The sequence below is a fragment of the Motacilla alba genome, chromosome 2, assembly GCF_015832195.1.
Source record: "Motacilla alba alba isolate MOTALB_02 chromosome 2, Motacilla_alba_V1.0_pri, whole genome shotgun sequence".
Classification (NCBI taxonomy): domain Eukaryota; kingdom Metazoa; phylum Chordata; class Aves; order Passeriformes; family Motacillidae; genus Motacilla; species Motacilla alba.
The window spans coordinates 62,784,083-62,804,972 of NC_052017.1; the positions used below are offsets into that span (position 1 = coordinate 62,784,083).

Below are 20,890 nucleotides of genomic sequence, written 5' to 3' on the forward strand. Positions count from 1 at the left end.
GTGTATGGCAATTCATGGCCAGTTCTGAGAACGTCCTCATTCCTTGTCAGAAGGGTGATTAGTATACCACACCTAGAGAGTCAACATACTGGGGAAAAAAGTTATGTAAAAAAAAAAAAAGAAAGCAAGCTCCTCTGATGAGAAGCCCACATCAACAACAGGGTTACTGTGGATTCTTAACTGGGTTTTATTTATTCTACCCTTTCCCTTTCAAAATAAGGCATCAGTCGCAAAGGAAACCAGGATTTCATTTTGTAACACCCCTCCATTAATCCCTAGATCTCTCTCAAGTGCTGCATAAATTTCATCCTGCCTTCCCAGAGCTCACAGAGGTTGTTTAACACCTGGTGCATCTTATTTTCCAAGAACGATTGTTGTGTTTATTTTAACCCAGCCTGGGATGGTGTGCAAACCAGCCACGACTGTTAGATGCTGAGTGTTCCCAGAACCAGATGGTCAAGCCTTCCTCTTTTAAGACAGCTGACTCAAAACCATAAAAGAAAACACCAAAAATGAAAACAATCATCAACGACAACATCAAAAAACACCCTGTGGTGGCGAGTAAAATATTTCAATGCTGGCACCGTGAAACAGAAAGAAACTCGAAGGAAAGAGAGTGTGTGATTTCCAGACCCTGAAAGTTAGGCATGCAAAAGAAGGAACTTGCTCATCAGGAAGTTTCCACCAGTAGAAGGTAACGGGAGGAATTTCCTAGCTTAAATATGACAGATGTTCGTACCTCTGCTACCCAGAAGCAGTAGAAACCCCCTGTGGCTATTCTGACTGCCCTGCTAAATGAATGGCAAGTTAAGAGTACTAATAAAGCACAGCAATGCAAGCAGCCACTGCCTGCACCTGCAGGTTCTCTGGTACCCACTTCTGGCTTCACAATTTACAACCCAATGCAAAGCACTTCATTGTAGCACCATGAATAGTCTCTTGCCCTCCTCGTGGTTCTCCTCTCCTTCCCAGGCCTCTTCCATTCACAACTGGTCCTAATTTAATTGGGCTGCTTGGTCTAAGCCACTGTGGGGGCATTGCTGGCACACACTGCACCTCTTGCACAACTAAACTTGCCTGTGGCAGGTTTGAGGCAGTGCAGGACTTCTGTTCATAAAGCTGCTTCAGCCTAACTCAGCTGAGAAATTCTACACTGAAGGTTAAATCAGTCCAACACCAGGTTTCAAGCAATCCTGTTTATATACAGCCAACAGGTTTGTTCTGGTTTAATAGAGCCAGTTCCTCCCCTCCTTGACTGAAAAAAAAAATAAAAATCAACACATATTTTCACACCACTATAACTAAAATGAAAAATAATAATGATAAAAAAAAATCCACATCTGGTTATGGGCAGAAATAAACATGGCGACAAGATGCCACAAAACAGCTCATGAAATTCGCACACGAAGTTGTAAATCTGGAGCACAGAGAATCATAGAATGTTAGGGAATTAGAAGGGATCTTAAAGGTCATCTAATCCCAACCCCCCTGTCATGGGCAGGGACACCTCCCACTAGATCAGGATGCTTTTTATCCAACCTGGCATTGAACACTGTCAGGGTTAAAGCATCCACAACCTCCCTGGACAACCAGTTCCAGTGTCTAACCATCCTCACAGTAAGGAATTTCTTTCTAACTTCTAACTTAAATTTCCCCTTTCAATTTGTATCCATTAGTCCTTGTCCTGCCACTACAGTTCCTGACAAAGAGTCCCTCTTTGGCTTCCCTGTAGACCCACTTCAAATACTGGAAGGCTGTTATGGGGTCTCCACAAAACCTTATCTTCTCCAGGCTGCACAGCCCAAACATTCTCAGCCTCTCCCTGTAGGGCTGTGGCTGGCATGCAGGCTTTCATCCTGGTAGACATGAAGTATCTTTTCCTTCTTCTACTGTCACTCATCTCTCCAGAGGAAAACAGGCACACAAACTGTCTAAGGACCCTGAAAAAACAATCATTTTTTGTTAACCATCATAAGAAACAGAGAGGCATGCAAAAATAAGAAATGCCTGTATGCTTTTCACCAACTATTTTTCCTTAATTTTACTACTAATATTCTGTAAGAAGCATATGATCCTGACATGAAAAGACTTTGTGAACATTTCAAGAAAGACAGAAAGCCCATTTCAAACATTACAAGGGTGGGGGGGAAGGGGCACTTCAGCCTTTTTCAGAGTTACTCATGCAATTTTCTACAGTTCTTAAAAAATGTAAAGTCATAGTCAAAGGATACGCTGCGCTTCGTAAAATTATAGAATCATTTAGGTTGGAAAAGACTTCTAAGATCAAATCCAACAATTAACCCAGAACTGCCAAGTTCACCATTAAACCACGTCCTTAAGAACCACATCAACCTGTCTTTTAAATTTCTCCAGGGATGGTAGCTGCACTACATCTCTGGGCAGCCTGTTCTTCCACTCCTGTGTCTGGACTATTGCAAACTTAATCCAAACATAGGACTAGATTTAACAGAAAAGATCACTTACAAGGCTGTTTGTATTTGAGCTAAAATCAGGGTTTGAATGAAGTTCAACTGCAAAGACTAAATGCACAGCCAAGGCCTCCGTCCCTTATGGCACTAGGTTGTAGGAGACTTTCCAGTCACATTGAAGAGTTTTGTGTAAGGCTGTTAAGACTCACTGCTGCTCACAGTTATGGAGCACTACAGGTAGAAAATCTGATTTCTGCACCTCCTTCTGCAAGTAAGCATTGACAGAGGGTCACAGCAGAAATAAATAATTTCATACCCTCATGATGTATCTCAAGATGCATCGTCATTTAAAAACAAGTCCCGCAGTGCACGTCAGGAAAATAACACAACACAAAAAACTTAGTAGACCATGCTGCTGAAGATGCAATGTGTGCTCTGGACTGGGGATGTTCATGAGGTTGGCAAATTCCCCTGGACAATAGGTCTATAAGATTCTTGCCACCTCAAGACACTGGCATAATGTAGATGTTTAATGCCTCGTGCCTGGTGTGCACAGCACCCATTCATCAATGTCCCACATGCTGAAAAATATTTTCCGTGCTAATTCACAATGACGGCTGTTAATCCGCCATCCCTTACAAACCTCAGCAAAATCCACTTAGCTTGGAGTCAGGCATGTTTCAGAAAGTATTTGCCCTCTGCATTGGGATTGAGAGAGACATACAAGGGAAGGGGTGACAGAAATGCTGGAAGTCTAGCTGGGCTTGGGTAAAACCTCAGAAATCCTGTAAGGACGTGAAAGAAGCCACAAGCTTCTAAGGAGAGGACTGGTAATTAAAACCTTGATACAGCAAGTCATTTGAGTTTATTTAAATGGGTACTTAAAGATAAACGCAAAGCATTTTGCTCAAACATTTTGAGGAATATGATCCTTAAGGAAGATTAACAAGTCTTTAATAACACTTGTGTTATGAAATGTCATTATAATCAAGCAGTAAATCAATAGTACAGTAGCACATGCTGCAAATCACAAGGGCTGTGTTTTGCAGAACAAAAGAGAGGGCAACCTCCTTGTCTTCTATGACAGTGATACATGTTATATATACCTACACCTTTCAAACAGTGACATTTTTGGTACCTCTAGTCACCCATGAGGCCATCTGTCTACATGGGAAGAGGTAGCAATTTTTTGCTTTGAATTACACAACCTTCCAAGCAGGTTAAATGCAGGACTCATCTCTGCTAAAGGCTGCCTACACCAGTGCACTCCTGCTTCACATTCCAGCTCTCCTGGGCTCCTCCCCATGCAGCACCAGGATCAGACCTGGCTCAAGGCTGCCTGGAGTGCTCAGGGGGCAGATGAGTCACAGAAGCTCCTCCAGCTCTGAGCTGCAAGGGGCCAGCTGTGCCCAGGCCAAAAAGCCAGAGGGAGGATGCCCAGCCAGGGCCAGGGGAGGGGAGTGAGGGCAGAAATACAGGAGCAGAGATTTAGCCTAAAATGGAGCTGTCAGAGCTACATCCTGGTGAGTGAGATAATACATGCGTTTCCCCTGCCTGGCCCAGACTGAATTAGCACATCTGGGGCCCACATTTACTGCTTCTTTGGAGCACCTCTGCCATTAACACTAAAAACACATCCTGGAGGACATCAGGGCTTGAGATGAAGGAGGTGAGAGGGGAAATAAGACACCTTGCCTCCCCCTTCACCTTGTTCCTCCCTCCTCCCATATGGCTTTGAAACACTTTGCAACTTGAATGCTGTCAATCTCCGTATGGAAGAAATGTATTTATAGAAACCCCATTGCTGTGGCTCAATACTTTTATGGGACCAGATGTTGAAGGACATGAAGTTGATAAAATAAAGCACAGACCAAGAAAAAGGGTCAAAATTATCTGCTGTCAGCAGTGAGAATTACTGCTTCTCCAACCTCCATGGAGCAGTGCCAGTTTACCTCAGTGAGAAGGGGGATTGGCAAGCAGGTACAGACGTGAATAATTAGGCTGAGTAATCTGTTTGACCAAGAAGACATCTGCCCTTCACAGGAGAGATTTTTTCTAGGAAGAGTTGATGCCTTCTCCTTTGAAATACCACATGGCAGCTGCAGATGACATCAGATTTGCTGCCATACTGTTTTATATCAGCATATCCGAAGCATCCAGGGAAGACTAAGCACTGCTTGAGACTGTAATCAGAGCAATGGTCAACATTATCACAATAAATGACGTCATTCAGAGATTTCTTCCTCTTATGGTTGTGTTTAAAAATAGGGATATCTTCAAAATATCAGGGTATATGCAGATGGAGCAAAAGCACCAAGGGTTCAGACACCTTTCTGGTAATCAACCCACAAGAAACACACAGATCTTAGGTACACATGTGAAACCACCTGCTTTCAACTAAAGCCAGCAGCTCAGGAAGATGCCAGGGTATGTACCCAAAGGATCCATATAGCTATATTTTAGCAGTACACAGCAAAGCCGAGGAGAAGTAGGTTAATTAAAATCCGTGTGTCATTTCCATTTCCTCTGCATGTCTACAAGACTGTTTATTCTCACCATCTGAAAGAGATTCTCACCATCTGAAAGAGATATTAATTGCTGCTCTTGGTTTGTGAGAATAAACACTACAAGAGATCAAGTTCCCTAGTGAAGCCTTCTCAGTTTTGCTTTTAAACCCCAATGTAACAGCTTAAAAGGGCTGGTTTTATCTGCACAGCAATTGGCTTAGGATGCAAGCCTAGGGTGAAGTCCATTACCAGTTGTCCACCAAAATTTTGTTGACAAAGGCTACATCAGCATTTGCTGCCCATTTCTATCAGTCACAGCTCAGTGTAGTAAGAAGATTTTGTCCACAGATTACGTTTAGGCTATTTGCTTCAAATAATCCCCTTTCTTCATTGCTTGTGCCAGCACTGTGGTAGCTGAAGTGATCAGGAGCAGGTAGGATGCCAAAACAAGATCTTGCACACAACCAGGAGAGACACAGTATGGAGAGAATACATATGTTAGCTCATCAGTAGTTCAACATAGATGCCTCATCAATGCTGACTTGGAGCCTAACAGACTGTGCTGCTGCACAGCTCACAGCCAGTGCCAGCCCAAAGCTAGCGTAGTACCCATGACTGGTTTGATGTCAGCATCACTTCCATCGTGTCTGTAGGTGTGTGTTTTTAAGTCCTGAGTGCTTAGACTTGTAGAGCCTGACAGTATCTGTGATGTGAATGTTTCCTCTTTGCCAACATCACTTCTTTCCAGGCCTTCACAGCAACTACAGCAAAAAACAATAAAGTGTTTCAGCTGGATAGGCAATGTCAGTCCCTCAGCTCTGGGAACATGAGGCCAACAAAACTGGACAAAACACAAAATAAGGTGCAAGCTGCCCACTGTCAGACCCCAATCCACCTTACAGTGATGCTGAAGTTCTTTGGAGTCTGGATGGAAATGGTAGGGCTGGGGTATGGAATAATACACCCACAGATTTCACCGATCCTGGCAGAGGGCTGATCTGTAGCCCTGTGATGCGCTACTGAAAAAAAATACAATTGGAAAAATTAGTGTCCATGGCAAAGTGAGATGCTGTAGAGAAATACAATTCTTGTAAGTTTTAACCAGCCCAAGGAAGTTCTATGTGTGTGCTAATGAACCATCCAGCTGACAGAAGCAGAGATATACAACAGGCCAAAAAAGTTAGGTTACACTATACATAGACCATTGTATTTCACAGAGATTTATTAAGGAACACCCATATTATGGAGCAAGTAGCAGCAGGTGATGAGGGAGACTAGATAGTCCTTCAGCAACCAGAATGAAGGTTAGACAAAAGAAACTGGACTGTGCTGATCATGCAGAAGAGTAAGGAAGTGCCAGCAAGTGTACATCTTCAACAGGTTTTTCAGCTCCTGGAAGAGTTTTGGTAGGGCTGTAGATCAGGCTTATATTATTTTCAAAAATGAAACCTCACTGCCAAATAGCTGGCAGAAGTGCATGAAAAACAAAAAAAACCCTATTTTTAAAATTCCACTGACACTTGCCTATGATTGTAAAAATTCAAAAGTTGGTTGTGCAGTACCTGTTAGCCATTTCAGTTACTTGTGGTGTGGATGAAATAGATTTCAACTAAGCATAAAAAAGAGGAATTACTGTGGTATACTTTCAGCCAAAATTTCTAGAAAAGTGACAGAGACTATAAATAATGAATTTCCGAGAAAGTGTGAGAATACTTCTCAGCTAACAGTATTTCTTTTGTCTCTCAACCAGTTATTCACCTGAACACTTCAGTTCTCAAGAGACCTAGAGTGATGCAAAAAACCTACCTCTCTTGCAGCATCTGTTTACAAAAGCTGTACCTGCTGCAGAGCCATCACAACAAAACAAATTTGGCTTCAGTGCTAATTTGCTCACAGTAAGTGTCACTTGAGACAAAAGCTAGCTAGACCTGGAGTAAGAGATGGCAATCCATAAATGTATCCAAACAAAATACTCCAGCAACACTGAAAGGCTGTGAAAACTGATGAGAAAGCACAGAAGTTAGGGTATCGTCTTTTGGGCATTTCTGGGTGAGTCAAGGTATATTCAGGATCTTTTCTCTTCCTGTTCTTTGGTGTACTTAGACTACATTCATTTTATGCACAGTCCAAATGTTAAACTGTTGCTTTACAAGTCACGCCTATTTTCTTGCACATATTGCCTTTCTACTACTGCAACAATACTGGGCTGACTTGATGGTGTGGGGAAACAGTACTTTGTACCCACCTCTGACCCACAAGAAATGATAAATATTTTTACCACTGACTTGGAGACAGTGGGAAGACACTCTTACTGAGAAATAAAGACATACATTATATTTAGGCACATGTACCTCTGTTACACCGGCAGCGTAAATTGTTGCAAGTCTCCTGGGTCTATTTCTAATACAAACACCTAAGCCAGAACTATCAAACAATGACAATTTAAAAATCCTAGTAAATCCTTAGGCTTTTGAGTAAAAGAAAGCACATCAGTGATTTGCTAATTAATGCATGGACCCCCTTGCGAAATGCTAGGGTGTCTCCAGAAACTCATCATGTACACTTCAATTTTCCCCAAAACGTTTTGGCTATATGACACATTGAGAATACATAACATATTTATCCCTACACCTTACAACAGTGCAACTGCCATTATTGGCAGCACAGTAAACAGATACTAAATCCTATCCATCACTTTTGAAATGTCACTCTAATACCAGTACCACAGCTCCAATGCACAGCCTCCCCTGGAGATACTCTAGCCCTTGTACAAACAGGTATTTCAAAAACCCACTTCAGAAAATTCCACTTCACCTCAAGGCAAACTGGTGTTTACTTATTATTATCTTTAGAGTATTACAGATAGTAATAATTTTCTCTTTTTTTTTTTTTTAACCATGATGCCTTTGTGCCCTAGAAATGATCATGCTCAGAGTTATCCCAGACCACAGGGAAGGTGGTCACTGGAAGCCAAAAGAGACAGGATATTTCCAGCGTCCCTTCCCCTGAAATTCCTGATTGATGAGCACAGTTACTTGCAGGACTGCAAGGCATGCTGCAACAAAGCATATTTTCCCCCTTGACCAGTGAAACACCTGGGCTTGTCCCCAGGTGTCTGTAGACACCAGTCCTACACCCATCAGAGCAATATTGTATGCATGGCAAAACTCCAACAAAGAGCACCAGGAACAAGGTTAAATATCAGTCAGGGAGGTGCAACACCGAATAAAAGGTGAGATCCAGTGGGAGGAGAAAGATTACAGCAGTGCAGGATCCTGGGGTGCTCCTGTTACACACACATCCTGAGAGCTCGTCTGTGCTTTTGGTTTTAATTAGCATTTGTTAACATATGGAGATATTTACCCAGAAGGAAGGTCGGTGGAGCGGTTAGCAGAAACAGCCTCTCTCCCTTTCCCCCATCCCCTTCCCACTGGGGCACGGGGGCCAGCGCTCCAGCTGGTATAAATCTGTGGTACTCTGCTGATTTACACCAGCTGAGCATCTGGCATCAAGACATTTCCGATTGTTTATAAAAAGAAGAGCAATGTGGTGTGCTACTTATAAATCTCTCTCCTGAGCCAAGGTTGTGGTCCTCACCTGTGTCCTGCTTGGCCATGTTGCCCCATCCCATCACACTGACACAGCCAGGCCCGCTCCTGGCCACTGTCACCTGGAGAAAACAGGAACAGGATCCTATCTCACATCAAATCTATACAAAATGGAGGTGGGAGAGAAGAGGTGAAAAACCCCTGCTCCTTCCCCAAGCCACACAGGGAAGATTAGTTAGCCAGTGTTTATAAATTGCCCTGAAGGGGTCAAGTGCAGGAGTGATTGGTGTCAGCTTCTCAGCACTACGTTTCACAGTCGACCGAGGGTTACTTTTAATTTCTCTTAATCACTGAACAAATGGGACCAGGTGTCCAGCCTTCAGCTTGCAACAGCAAGGCTTGGCCCTGTGCTGCCATCTCCTATGGTGCAAGAAGTATCACCTAGACAGATGATGGCAAGAGGCAGCAGAGCCCCAGCAGAGAACACGCACTTCCAGCTTTGTCCCACTGTACCCCACCTCACCCTGTGTTTGCTCAGCTTTCTGGACCCTTGTTTAATGCAGGGGGATGGCTTTCCCCCTGAGCCTGGTGGGACTGGTGTGCACAGGGGAAGGAGCATTTGGGCTTGCTCTCCCCAGTCCTCACCACCTGCCATGGCTCAAGCCATGTTCCCACCACAGCCATTTCAGTTCCATTCCTACCTGCAGTTCTTGTTAGCATTTAACCCAGGGACAAGTGGCAGGAAGGTGGGCCATCCCCCTCGCTTTCTTGCAGACTACATTTGTGCCTTTGCACTAATGTTGTTCCCAATCTTTACCTTGCTATATTGAAGAAGAAGTTATTCCCTTTACAGCAGCTAAGAAATGTTCTTTGAAATTGATGTCCAGTACTCACATCTTCAGTCTAATTGGGCTTCTAAACTGATTTGAATTCCTTTTCCTGTCTGTCCTTTATAAGGAAAATCTGAAATTTATACTATACGTATTTCATTCATATTTAAAACTGCATAAGTTTCAAATATAGTTTCAGCAGGAAGGAAATTAAAATAAAATTTGATACCATAGAAATATTTTTGCATTGTGGAAATATTTTGCTGATCCATCTGCACTCTTGTGACAAAAATTCCTAAGCCAGGATAACATAATATCACCCATGTGGCTGCAACCACTGCCTCTGAAGACAAAAGAAGAGGAATTGTCTGAGGTGAGAGCAATGAAAGAACAACAATTTACTGGGCCATAGCAGAAATGGTCAGTCTGGATGGTGGCACAGCTGACCATGGGACCAGGAGACGGCCCTGTCACAGTGGGTGGCAGATCTTGCCATGGGTAAATCTGAGGAAGAACGAGAACCTAACCTGCAGCCAGCCCATCTTCTCCAAGGCCACCAGAGCAACTTTGTGCAGCTCTGCTGTGGACAGAAAGCTAAGGCATCACCTTTTCTCTGGAGCCCACAATACTGGGGCAGCTGCATTGGCAAAGGTGGCATCACAATACTCTCACCACATCAATTTATCAGTCTTCCTGAGAGAGGCAGCTTCCTCAGAGAGGCAGCAAGGTACTTGGCTATAAAGCACATAACGGTGCAGCCTCAGCCCTGTGATTCCTGATGTCCTTGGGAGTTTTGCTGCTGGCTTTAACAACCAGGCAGTCAGGGGGGTCACTGTGTGGTGCTTAAGCAGCCCCTCTGGAATCACAGCCCTAGACTGCAATTAGTGCTGATTTATTCTGGGTGACTACAGTTCAACACAGACCAGTACTGGTCTGGCTGCCACAACTCATCCTTGAGATTTGCCAGCAAAGGCAGCAATTCTTTTGATCTTCCTAATAGAGAAAATTGGAGAGTATACAATCAGCCTCTCTTTCTTCCCCACTGCCATTTGGATATGACTGCAAGTAGTCTGAGGGGAAGTTCTGCTTGGAGCAGTCTGCTCCTACAGTCCTGCTGGCCACAAAAAGTCAGAAGATTTAAATGCTCCCAACTCCACCCCTGAACATGTCAGACATGTAGGGAAAAAGATCTTGAAATAAGAGCAAGGGTATTGCCTGGGGCAGAAAGGATGGAGCGATAGAAGAACTCGTAGTATCATTTGACTGTAAAGCAAATTGTTTTACATAGATAGTGCAGTTCGGTCAAGCAGGAATCAAGGTGTGACTGAAATTATTGATCGAGCACACAGCAGGGCGAGCAAAGAGCCCAAATCTGTCTTTCAGCTCTGTTCGCTCGGAGCTGCTTATTGGCTGCTCCTCCCGTGCAGCTCAGAGGGGGCTGTGGCTGGGCTGTACTGCACCAGCTCTGGGCAAACACAGCAGCAAGTGCTCAGCAGGATACAAAGAACATTGTCTTCAGGAAAGGAGGGGTATCCAGGACATGTATCCTGTACAAGGGATCCACTGAGATCGTGGTCATTTATTCAGGCTCTCCATTGTCCTTGTCCTTTGAGGTGTTTTCTGTGTGCCCCTCAGCACTCATTCAATCTGCAGACAAGATGTGACCACATGACCACAGTCGCTGTAGAGACTCTTCTGGACTGAGAGTGAGGGATCACAAGGCCCTTCTGAAGAGGGACAGCTGCAAAGAGAAGCCACCATCCCAAACAGGGGGTCAGGCAGTGAGGCTTGAACAGAAGCACAGCCACAGGAGTGGGGTGTGAGCAAACTCACAGCAAATCGGTCCTGTCCTCCCGCCCCCCAATATGGTCGTGATTATTGAAAAGCAGGGGAATACCAGCCATGACATCTGTACAAACACACCACAGGAAACCAAATTGCAAAGACATCAGCAATCAAGACCAGACTCTTGGTTTGTTTGTTCAGATATCAATATCCACTAAAGACAGCCCCGATCATGGCTGTAATTGGCACAGCAGCAAAAGCTCCCAGGGCAGTAGGGAAGGTGAATAGGCCAAGGTGGGCAAAGAGGAAACCTGGTCCCTCTGGGATTCTCTATGTTTCAAGAACAACTTGAGAACTGTTGTGGAACAGGGCGTAATTAAATTAGTCTGGGGAAGAGAAGTGTCACACAAACATGTCCTGATCAGTGTCATTCCCTGGCATTTTTACTTGACATTCATCCTGAAGTTCAAGCCATGAAGCTGCCAGAGAAACCATTCAGCTACAAGCTCTTCTCTCTCCGCCTGAAAACATCAAACAACCAAAAAAACACTTGCAACCAGAACTATGCCAGCTGTTCCTTGTGAGTCGTGCAAAGTATAAGGTACACTTTTCCCACCAACAATGATAAAAGGTTGTTTTGTTTGTCCATTTCTCTCAATGTTTAAACTTTTATCCTGGAGGGGATTTCTTCTTTGGAGGTTAAAGTAATGAAAGAGACCAGAATTTTTTGAACAGTTCACCTAATGTGGATCAAATGCTCTGTTCTTGAATCTTGGATGCCAGTTAAACGTCGTACTTACTATAAGACACCCAGTTATAATGCAAGCATTAGCATTTAGCACACATTTACTCAGAAAAAAACAAGCCCACGCAAACTACAAACATCTTAACTTCAAAAAATCCAGGAATCCTGTTTTATAAACTTCCAGGAGGAGACTTTCTTTAATGCTCTGAGTGCCTTAAAGTCATTCATAAATTAACAAGCACATAGTACTAATAAACTGAGTAGCTTAAGAGGTGCATGTGGCTCACCCTCAGGGGGCAGGGGGGGAAGAACCCTGACTTTCTGCATTAGAAGACTATGCAAAAAATACCTCCAGACAACAAGGCTGCAGCACATTTTCCTTCAGGGGTCTTCCACTTTACCAGACATCCTAAAAATAAGTGGAAAATTCTGTTTTTTCTTTTTTTATCCACACAGAAGAAAATCCATCTCTTCTGCATCTGTATGTCTCTATAATGCATCAAGCATTAGCACATACAGGCATGAAATACATTATAAGATTAAAAATAACAATACATATTTGCTGCTAGAATGCATCCTTTTGCATCAAGACCTCAAGTAAGTTAATCACTTCAGCAAATATTTAAGAACATCCTGGAAACAATGGAACTTGGGTGCTTTGCCTCGATGGGCCCTCAAGATGTAAATATGAGTTTTTATTTTATTAGGTCCCAAAATCAAGAAAATAGTGAGTAAATGCAGAATTCACCAGATTTCACCGGATTCCACTACACTAGAAACAGAGATACTCATTGAAACCAGAAACTGTTTAAAACAGAGAAGAAAAACTGGGTTTTTTACACAGCAGGTAATGAATTTCTGGAATATGTCCCTGCCTTGTCTTCCTTCCTGCCTCTCACAGGATGGAAGCAATGCTGCCTATCTGTTAATCTTTCCCAAACCTCAGCTATCATCATTCCCCAAAGTAAGAAAACTTGCACAGCCAAGGAAGGAAATCTACCTTCTGCAGAGAGAAATGTGGAAAGCTGAGTCACTTCAAGAACTAAATAAAAATAGTGAAAAAATGGATACAATAACATTTCTCTCCTGTTTTGGATGCAGGGGAAAAACCTAAAAATAACAACAACAACAAACCCTAAAACCAGTTTGCTCTAGTTATGATAATCCAGGCATAACATTTATATGAGAACATAAAATACAGCACACAGCTGTAAGTAAAACAATATGTGTGTTCCTGAATAATGGGAAAATAGCTTGCCAATAAGGATATATTTTGAGCAAATGAAAGATGACCTGGAATTGACTCTAGAGTAACAACTTGATTACTTATAAAAATAGGAGGTAGGGAAAGAGAAAAAAGTAGAGGAAGCAGTGGTTGGGAAGAGCTTATGTTATGTGGTATTTGATGTATTTACTTTGAAAAGTTTCCTTTTGATGAATAATAAAAACAATGCTGTAACAGCCATCTTCATGCCAAAAAATAAGATTGGCTAGGGATTTTACAGCTAATGTGGCTCTACTCACCCAGATTCTTCATGTCAGAAGGCCACATTTAAGCTCAGATGGTGAAACTGAAGCAAAAGAGATTGAATAAGGAATTACTCTGGAGGTGAAGGGAAAGAAGAGCATGTGGCACAGCTCCTTGAGAGAGAGCTTACTGGCTCTCCAGCCTGCAAATTGTTTCCATGCTGGTGTGCACAGCAACATACTAGTGTGCCTTGGAAGAAACCCAACATGCTTCCCAGCCAATGCATTTTTTTCCTTCAATATCCAAGGTGAGCTTAGCGTTCATAAAAGCAGAAGATTGCCAGGCTTGTTGGCTGAAGCAACCCACCACCACCCATGAGGCATTTACCCTTCAGGCTCTAGGTCCTTAAGGAGCTGCCAGATATGTGGAAGGGGAAGAGGGGGGACAACCTGGCAACCCCACACCAGGTTATTGCTGGGAAAGCTTGGTCTGTACATTTGCAAAACATGTGGGATATCTGCTGTGATGCAGGGCCCTGGAAAAAGCCATGGGTGAATGGTAGCACATTCCTCTGTCTCTACCAAAAGTGATTAATGGCAAGACTCCCCCTACCTTGTTTGGGTTCCTCATCCCTAAGAGACTTCAGGGCTAAGAATGTCTCTGTGACTCCCTGGATTCTTGTCTTTCTGCTGATGCCAAATGCAATGGTAATTTCTGGAACAGAACTGGAATAAAGCAAGAGAAAGAAGTAGAATCAATGCTCTTTATACTAGTTTTGAGCTTCTTTACAGTCAAAAACCCCCTTTTGTTGGGTTTTTTCAAGCTGTACTTGCATATTGTGATTTTACCCCTGTGAAATAAACACCACTCTTTTCCTTGTCCCTCTTCTCCTTTCCCATATGTGTGACCTTTTCCATTTGCTGGTTCTCTCCACTTCTGGGTCTTCGCCCATCTCTCTCTCTCTCTCTCTCTCCTTCTGGGACATTTCCTAAAATTTAAATATCAGCCTAAAAGTGTTCCTCTTTAGTTGCTGAAGAACACAGTATTGAGGTCAAATGTAATGTATTTCTGCCTAGCTCAAAAGCTGAGGGACTTTCTTGAAAAATACCACTCACAATTGCTTTCATTGCAATGAGGGAGAAAACTTCAGGTCTTGTCCTCATTTCCAGCTAATGAAAGCTCCCTGTGATGCACAAATAAATATTTACCATGTGAATTTAAGCAACGTTTCCTGCTTTGCAAAAACAATGTTAGTGTTTGAGCTGGGCTTTCTCTCCAATAGGTTTCTGATATACAGTGCTTGTTATGACATCCTGACTGGTTTCTTCTGGCATCCTGAGGTTTCTTCTTCATTTTCTCAGCAGCACCTGTTCTGAGGAAACAGGAAGACACAGATTTATATACTTAAAGCATCATTTTGTTGCTTTACCTGAGTAATTCAACAAGGGTCAAGCAGTGAGAAGCAAAGGATGGAAGAGCAAGTATAGAGGCAACACAAAGAAGTGAATCCGATTAATTTTTCCTCTGGAAACACTAGAGAGAGGGTTGCTTTCCTTGGAGAACATGCATTTCTTAACAGAGATGTTGCCATCATTACTGGCATGACTAAAATGTGGAGTGCAACTACTTCATCTTTTATACAGCTCTGCGTCCACAAAGGGGAAAACTTTTAGAAAGCAATAAGGCAGCAGAAAGTCATAGTTATTAATCTGAGGTATTTTATCTCTTTTTCCAGCTACATCTATTAGCTGTGCATGTGAGTCTTTAAACAAAAGCCTTTCTTGTGTCCTCTTCTTACTCACCCCTCCTTTGTTCTTTTATTGGTTTAAGCTGTAACTTATGGGGTCAAGAAAATCATTCCCATTTTTACTACAAGTCTCTATAAATAATAAGTCATACATATGTGAGGAGTAAGAATGAGAAGTAATTATTTGCCAAGGTCTGTCTTTCCTAGCAAAGAAAAAGCAGCCATCAATTGTGAAGGTTTTTTTTTAATAAAGTGGGTATCATCATGTGCACTGAGGGGAGAAAGGCCTCATCATTAAGAAAACAAATGGGAAGGAACCTGTTGGCACCTTGGCTTTGGAAAGCTCATATTTCAGGTTTTTTTCAGGGTTTTTCACCAGCAATTGCTGTGGTGTGAGGAAAGGACTCCAAGTTCCACTTGTTCTCAAATCACCAAAGATCCCTTATCATTCCCCTAGACGTTAGGCTTTTTTTGTTGTTTTATAGGAGGATATGGGATTTCCTTATAATTCATTCCAGAGGTCTACTGGCACTCCCCTTGAAAGAGAGTAGTTGATGAGAAAAAAAAAACCCTGAAAGAGAAATACAACTCACATTAAAACACAGATTTTCTTTCCAGTCCCTGCACACACAGGGAAGAGCTGGGTACCAGTAGCATTCACACAATATATGTCCCTGGGGGCAGCGTGCATCGGTCTCCTCAGTGGAGCCCACTCACTTTGCTGCTATTTTCTTCCCTTTTCCCACCAACAAGACTGAAAAGGAACCACCTAGTTTCATGCACTACTCCAATCTTCTGGATCTCAGGGATGACTCTTCCTTTCTTGAGTCAGAACCTATTTAAGCCATCTACTCTAATGTGGTTTGCCATTTAGGCTGTGAGCTTTTCTCTTTATTCTGCCCATTGGCCACCTTGGGGGGGATGAGGACCAATGGGAACTGCAAAGTATGTCAAATTAGATCTCTGTCTTTCCAAATATAAGCTTCTTTGGTCTCCTATCAGCTGCCATTTCCTATGCTTCCATGGAATACACAGGTCAGAGAGTTTCTGTACAGAAACACCCAGCATGTCTCTCCAGCATTGCACCATTGCCTTTTTATTTTTGATTTCTCTTTTTGTTAAATTTTTCATCATTTTACAACACATACATTGCTGCTATACTATGGCAAGCTTTCAACTAGTAAGGAAGAAGCTTTTACAACTGCGTTTCTGAAAAGGCTCCAATTTATTCCTCATAAAGATCCTTGGGATAAAAAGCAGATTAACATTCAGAAGTAAGTTAAATGAAAAATTGAGGCTGCTCAGAGGGAGATATTAAAGGCTGATTGGCACAAAAGGGTACTTTCTGGCAAACTTCTTGAAGCACTAAAAGAAAAGGGTCAAGAGTCATCTGCTTAAGTAATGATCTCCAAGGCAAAAATATTGGCTGGCCCATCCCATAACTACAATGGACTATTATATGTATGTTCTATAGGCTGAATGCATCAATTATACTCATCATGTGGCTTCTTGAACATGCTTAACTTGCTATTTCCTTTTATTCAATGCGATAGCACATAAATTAATCCAAACGCATACATGAGACTATTTCATACCTTTTCTCCTCTGTTTTAAATTTTGAGAATCAGCGGTTTCACTATGAATAATTTAGAGGGAAAAACTTTCAGAACTGGGGGGGCTGGTAGGGCATGTCTGTGTCTGTGAGCTAAATTCTGTCCACTAACCACACTCATGCAGGATGGGAAACAGCTTTGCCAATCAATAGAGCATCATAATTCGCCTCGTAACAGGAAATGAGGACTCTGCAATAATGCAGTTTTAATTTTAATGCAATTTAAAAGAAAAAACCACCCAGTACCAGATGCTCATCAGAAGACCATTAAATGTTATTGCTCTATGCTATTTCCCTTAGGAACTCTCATGGTTAAAAATCAACAATAAGAAACAGCCTGTATCCTTTTACAGTGAATCTCTTCAGCTGCAGTTCAGCTGAGAGCTCTGACAGGTCACAAGGTTCCTCACAAGTTTGCTATTTCTCAAAAGGTAAGATGAGATGAGGGTAATGGCTATGTTTTTACAGACCTTCTCACCACAAAGCCATTCATGCTCTCCTTCCTTCAGCCTGGTGAGAAGAGGCTCAAACACAGCTTTGTGTCCTCTCTGCTTTTTTCACTGTCCTTTCCTAGGTGCACATGCTGTTTCATTTCTCACCAAGGACCAAGCACTGGCCCATCCATATACAGGTGTCTCCCTGCAGGAAAGCAACAGTATGCCTCAGAGGGAGGATGGATGGATGGATGGATGGATGGATGGATGGATGGATGGATGGATGGATGGATGGATGGATGGATGGATGGATGGATGGATCTCCAAGCAGGGCTCATGCACCAGCAACCCTGCTTGGTTGACACCACTCTCTTCCTTCCCCATTAGATGATAGCAGGAACATTCCCTTCCACCACACACCACTCTGCTCTCCTGGCATGGAGTCAGTGCTGGAAAACTGGTTGTGTCAATGCTCTAAGATTTAATACAGCAATATACTCCTAGAGTTTCATTCACTGGTAGCTCAATAGTTTTCTGGGAGAAGAAACCAAGGAGATAATTTTGTCTGAAAAGCAGTTGCTAAGTTAAATAATGGGAAAACTCAGTGCCAGTTTCTCATAGAGTTTAGTCAGTGGTTTACCAAGAGTTAGGAACTTGAGAAATACGGAAGGATGGTAAGGACACAAAGCAGCTAAGTCCTCAGAAAGTTCAGGTGACGTTTCCTGCTCTACTGCAGCTGTTTAGGACCCATCACTCAACTGCAACAAACCTAGGGACTAACAGTGTTACATGAAAAAAGGACATAGATATGTCTCCATGTCACAGGGATATAAGGATGGATACACTAAATCCATGTGGAGTTCAAAACATAGTGATCTCCCAAAAAATCCTTATACTAACATAAAATGATCAGTATATTTTTTAGCTCCACAGACCCAAAAAAAAGGCAATATGGAAGACCAACACCTCAACTCTGAGTTTAGAGAGATCCTTAATTGACAAATACAGATCTTCTCAAGCTTCTGTAAGGTTTGGGGGACTTAGAAGCAATCATGAAAACAAAAACTAAACCACAAAACTCCCCCTCCAAAAAAAAACCCAAAAAACCCCCACCAAACAAAACCAAACCTCACAATTTATTTTCTTCAACCTTCAAATAAACATGAAACTCATGGACCCCAACAGTCAGCAGTAACTTTCCTCCCACAATTCCTGAGAAATGGAAGGGTAGGATACTGCAGGAAAAGGGAATCTTGAAACCTCTCGATATTTAGAAAAAAAAGGAGGCAGGATTCTTAGCATAAAAGCACAGATACACAGACAAAGACTCTCTTCTTAGGAACTGGCAGCAACACAGTGCACCCATCTCACACACTGGACAGACAGAATTGGTTTGCAGCGCTGAAGAATCATCTGGCACTGCTTTCTATGAGGAGGCTGATGTTCAAGTAGTACCAGCTTCATTTTCACAGCAGACATCTTTAAGTAGTCAGGTAAGTAACCCCAGTGCTGCAGTGAGAATGCTGAGAATCTTCTAGGAAATTAGGCCAAATAGCTACAGCACCTCTGCATGAGGAGTAATTGAACACTTTGATATGATAATTGATTATAGTGCATTGATTAAAGATGACAAGAAAGCATACACTCTCCAGATGACTTTCAAATTACAAAGCCACAAACTTCAAAGCTTATTTGGACTCACACAACAAAATAGATTTTGTTATTTACAATGTAAAAAAAATGTACCCTCTTAAATGAGGCAAGAATTTTAAATCAGTAAATGGTGAAATGGCACAGCCTGAAATAAGGAAGTAATCAATGCTATCAAATGGCTTCAATCTGTCCTGAGAACTCTAATCATATCCAGATGATAGCATGGGACTGATTGGGTGTCTCTGGCAGCAATTCTTATCAAGGCCTGATTATAACAACGACAATAGGAGAAAGAAAAATTGGTTGTTAGAGGGCGGTTAAGAAGGCCTGAAGAAATGTGCAAACAGTTGCTTAGTTTGCTGTAAATCTATGTGGTATGGTGGATGCAAGTAAAGGCAGCAACTACTCTTGGTCATTTCCAGCCACGATGAGATGCTTTTCATAAATTCAGCTAAACACACACTAGAGGAGAGTTTTACTTCGTGGTAAAAGCAAACCAATTTGCAACCACTTGCAATTTCTACAAACTAGCAAATCATCAGCAAAGCATCTTGACTTGCTTCCTGGATTTAAAAGCTTTTTCAAGCTCTCCTTAATTGCACATTACTTTAATTGCCATGATTCTACCTCTAGAGCTGTAAGGGAATCGTGCAGTTGTTGCTATTGATTTATATTATTATTCCAGACAGGAATCAGGACTGTGTTTTCCTTGCCATAATAAAAAACTTTACAAAGATATGACCCTGTACAGAGAGCTTTATCTAAATCTGCATGACCAGAGGCAACAGGTGGCTACAAGAGATCAATGACAGCAGAAAAATGTTACAGTGCTCAAAGGAAAGCAGTGGGCTCAGTGCAAAATTGAAGCTTCAGTCCTATCACGGATGCAGCACTACATTTCTGGGCTGAAACCTGATACCAGAGCATGCAGCTCACATCCAAAATTTGGAGACTACCCAGCATCCTCTGAAATTTCTTTAAGGTTAATCAAATTTTCCTAGGCAGACACTGCTTTGCTCAGTAGTTTCACATTGTGTCTGAATAAGCAATCTCTGCAACACAGCTTTGGTGCAACCAGGTGAAAACAGATGTCTAGAGAGAAGCTGGGATTCATTTGTATTGGAAAATCAAAGCAAAGCTCAAGATACACGAAGTCATTCAATTCAAGTACAACTGAGTACCTGGAGTTACGCCAGTGCCAAAACTGCCCTTTTAATTTTTAACAAAAAGTTACTTTTGGTATGAGCACAGAGGAGACCAGCCACAAACCAAGGAACGCTGCTAAGCAAAGGTGCAAAACACCCATGTAAGAAGAACTGTGGGTGCAGACAACTGGGCCCAACTCGCCAAGCTGTCCTATGGGAGTGCAAGCATTGCTCTTTCCTTGGGGGAGAAAGTACAGATATTTTGCAACATGTTTACACCAACTGCGTGACCTTCAATTTCTTCACTACACGGTGTGGGTGTGCTGCTTCTAAACTGGGTGATAGGTTAAAGGTTTGATTAGGGACAAGAGGTGAGACAAGAAGACAAAAAGAAAAGTGTTTAGGAAAGGAAAGTCTCACTCATGCCACTATCCCATATCAGACTATCCCATATCCACTATGGGATATCCACTATCCCATAACAAACACTATCTTGCCTAATGGGAGTGTACTACTGCTGGTCTGTCATGTCCCCAGCTGGTTACATCTTTGTTTTAGAGGTTTGACCTGTGGAGTGCCATTCCTCAGACAAGGACACAGCAACCTTCACAATGTCTGATGAATCAGAGGTGTTTGGCTGTGAGGGGAGGCTTGTTCAAGATTAAAGGAAAAGCTGAAGCTCATAATCAAAAAAGACAATACAATTTTTAAATGCTTCCCACCACACATATGTGAGAAAAACACCAGGACTTTATTTAAATTCACATTTCTGGCTTGATGGCTACAATTGCTGGAACTTACTTTATTAAATTACCTAGTGTGCATGTTGTTGAAGAGAAAAAAAGAACAGTCATTGTTGTCACTGCATCGGTGTGGGGGCAGCACTGGCAGCTGAAATAGCATGCATTGGAGCAGCCATGGCATAACAGAAGCTAACCGCATCAGGTAGTATTCTCCACAGGCCTCAGCTCTCCACTGGTGTGCAGC

At 42.4% G+C, this 20,890-nt stretch overlaps 1 long non-coding RNA gene across 2 annotated transcripts in view; it reads right to left on the reverse strand.

The window, feature by feature from the left end:
• LOC119698130 overlaps positions 1-20,890 on the reverse strand; it is a 68,905-nt gene that overhangs the window by 38,532 nt on the left and 9,483 nt on the right. Inside the window, exons 2-4 of one of the 2 annotated variants that reach the window (XR_005256070.1) lie at positions 17,142-17,310; positions 14,521-14,684; positions 13,925-14,037 (exon numbers count right to left, since the gene is read on the reverse strand). This is a non-coding gene — a long non-coding RNA (uncharacterized LOC119698130). The remainder of the gene's footprint in view (positions 1-13,924; positions 14,038-14,520; positions 14,685-17,141; positions 17,311-20,890) is intronic. The other variant, XR_005256069.1, reaches the window with a different exon arrangement.